The 3,354-nt window shown below is 48.4% G+C and overlaps 1 non-coding gene across 1 annotated transcript; it reads left to right on the plus strand.

Moving 5' to 3' along the window:
- The first annotated feature begins 655 nt into the window (after window positions 1-655).
- Window positions 656-767, plus strand: LOC115893022. Its single transcript, XR_004052981.1, has one exon. It is a non-coding gene; the product is annotated as a U6 spliceosomal RNA (small nuclear RNA).
- The last annotated feature ends 2,587 nt before the right edge of the window (window positions 768-3,354 follow it).

Consider the following 3,354-nt stretch of genomic DNA (forward strand, 5'->3'; position numbering starts at 1 on the left):
CAGCCTCTTGAGTAGCTGGGATTACAGGTGTGCACCACCACCCCTGTCTAATTTTTGTATTTTTTAGTAGATATGGGGTTTTGCCATGTTGGCCAGGTTGGTCTCGAACTCCTGACCTCAGGTGATCTGTCCACCTCGGCCTCCCAAAGTGCTGGGATTACAGGCTTGAGCCACCGTGCCCAGCCTCAATATCTTCTTTTTAAACATTTAAAAAATTTTTATTTTTTTGAGACAGGGTCTTGCTTTGTTACCCAGGCTGGAATGCAGTGGCACAATCTTGGCTCACTGCAGCCTCGACTTCAGAAGCTCAAGCGATCCTCCCGCCTCATCCTCAACTAGGACAACAGGTGTGCACCACCACACCTGGCTAACGTAAAAAAAAACCTTTTTTTGTAGAGACGAGGTCTGCCGATGCTGCCCAGACTGGTCTTGAACTTCTGGGCTCAAGCGATCCTCCCACCTTAGCCACCCAAAGTGCTGGCATTACAGGCATAAGCCACCATGCCTGGCCTTGTATGATATTTGAATTATGTGTCAATAAAGCTGCACATACACATTCAAACAGAACAGATTTTAAAGGTGAGAAATGTTTTCTTGTTTCCAATTTGTAACTTTGGTGACCTCTAATGAATCACTTTTGTAATTAAGTACACACGTGCTGACTTTGGCAGCACATAAACTAAAAATTGGAACAACACAGAGCAGATTAGCATGGCCCTTTAACAAACTGAAAGATATTTAAACATAAAAAGAAATAAATTATACGTAAAAAAGAACATACATTATTTTTAATTTAAAAAACACATTCACTTGCTGGGCGCGGTGGCTCACACCTGTAATCCCAGCATCTTGCGAGGCTGAGGCGGGCGGATCACTCGAGGTCAGGAGTTTGAGACCAGCCTGGCCAACATGGCGAAACCCCGTCTCTACTAAAATACAACAATTAGCCAGGCGTGGTGGCCCGTACCTGTAATCCCAGCTACTTGGGAGGCTAAGGCAGGAGAATCACTCGAACTCGGGAGGCAGAGGTTGCGGTAAGCTGAGATCACACCACTGCACTCCAGCCTGGTCGATAGAGGGAGGCCCTGTCTCAAAAAAAAAAAAAAAAGTTTTTAATAAAACAATTTTAAAAAACCACATTCACCACCCTTAGGTATCTAACCAAGAGAAATGGAAATAGGGTCACGCACAAAAATGCATCTGAGTGTTCACAGCAGTATTATCTGTAAGAACCAAAAAGTGGCAACAACCCAAATGTGTGTGGGCACATGAATTGGACAGACAACACGTGGTCCATCCACGCAATGGAATATTGTTCGGAAGGAATGAAACGTTGATACATGTTGCCACATCGGTGAGTCTTGACAGCACTATGCTCAGTGAAAGAAGCCAGCCGCAAAAGGCCACATGGTGTATGATTCCATTTACGTGAAATACCCAGAATAGGGAAATCTACAGAGACAGAAAGTGGTTGCCAGGAGCTGGTGGTGGGGCGGCGGGGACTGCGGGAGAATGGGGTATCACTGCAAATGGGTATACGGTTTCTTTTTTTTTTAAGACGGCGTTTTGCTCTTGTTGCCCAGACTGGAGTGCAACGGCGTGATCTTGGCTCACTGTAACCTCTACCTTCCGGGTTCAAGCAACTCTACTGCCTCAGCCTCCCGAGTAGCTGGGATTACAGGTGCCCACCACCACGCACAGCTAATTTTTTTTTTTTTGAAACAGAATCTAGCTCTGTTGCCCAGGCTGGAATGCAGTGGTGCAATCATGGCTCACTGCAGCCTGGAACTCCTGGGTTCAAATGATCCTCCTGCCTCAGCCTCCTGAGTAGCTGGGACTACAGGCACCTGCCACATCGAGCTAGTTCTAAATTTTTTGTACAGATGGGGCCTCTTTGTTGCCCAGGCTGGTCATGAACTCCCAGCCTCATGTGATCTTTCTGCCTCAGTCTCCCAAAATTCTGGGATAACAGGTGTGAGCCACTGCACCTGGGCACTCAAAATTCTCAATTACAGCTACAAAGACCCTTTTCCAAATAAGATCACCTTCACAGGTTCCTGGACATGGACCTATGTTTTGGTGGGGGCCATCCTTCAGCCCACCGCACCTCCCTACCCCAACCGCCATCATCTAAGCTGGGCCACCCTGCCTTGGTCTCCAGCCCTTGCAGGCAGAGGAGGCCAGACCCATGTCCCCTGCTACTTGGAGTCTCACAGTGGCTCCCAGGGCATCTGGAAGCAGCTCACACTTGACCTGCAAAGTTCCATGGCCTGGCCCTGCTGGCATCTCAGGCATCCTGTTCCCACCACACTGACCTTTTCCCCAGTTCCTAAAGGGCTCCAAGCTTTCTCTTGCCTCTAGAGCCTCCTCCATGTTGATCTCCCTGTTCCCTCCACCTGGCACTCCTCCAGGCTTCCCCTAGGTGCCTTTTGCTTACCCACAAGTCTCAGTTTAGGTGCCCCACCCCCACCCCAAACCTCTCTTCACAACCTGAGATGTTAGGGGCTCCTTGGGGGTTACGGCAGCAGGTTATAGTGGTGTGGTTCACCTGGATGCACTCTCTGGACTGGGAGCTCAGCCTGGGCAGGGCAATGTAGCTCGTGTCTATCTTGCTCCCTATAGAATGGCAGTGTTCCTTTTTTTTTTTTTTTTTTTTTTGAGACAGAGTCTCACTCTGTTGCCCAGGCTGGAGTGCAGTGGCACAAGCTCGACTCAGTGCAACCTCTGCCTCCTGGGTTCAAGTGATTCTCCTGCCTCAGCCTCCTGAGTAGCTGGGATTACAGGCACACACGAACACGCCAGACTAGAATGTCAGCATTTCTGAGGGTAGGAGGAGGTCATAAGGGTCAGATGATCCTGAACCTTACTCGTCACTTTCCACCTCTTCCCATCTTCCTTCCTCAGTCTTGGGGAACATTTTTTTCTCACCTTTAAAAAATACATATATATATATACATATATTTAGAGACAAAGTCTTGCTCTGTCACCCAAGCTGGAGTGTAGCAGCATGATCATAGCTCACTACAGTCCTGTCTGCTGGGCTCAAGTAATCCTCCTGCCTCAACCTCCTGGGTAGCTAGGACCATAGGCATGTGCCACCATACCTAATTTTTTAAAATCTCGTTTTGTAGAGATGAAGTCTTGGTATGTTGCCCAGGCTGGTCTCGAACTCCTGGCCTCAAGGAGTTTGAGAGGCCCACCTTGGCCTCTCAAAGTGTTGGGATTACAGGCATGAGCCACCTCACCTGGCCCTTTCTCACCTCTAAAATCTGAAGTTCTGTTTGAATGTGAAAAAAGAAAAGGAGGAAGGCCTTCCCATCACACACCTTTTCTGCCTGAATTCCCAGGCGCTTT

Source organism: Rhinopithecus roxellana, chromosome 13 (genome assembly GCF_007565055.1).
Source record: "Rhinopithecus roxellana isolate Shanxi Qingling chromosome 13, ASM756505v1, whole genome shotgun sequence".
Classification (NCBI taxonomy): Eukaryota; Metazoa; Chordata; class Mammalia; order Primates; family Cercopithecidae; genus Rhinopithecus; species Rhinopithecus roxellana.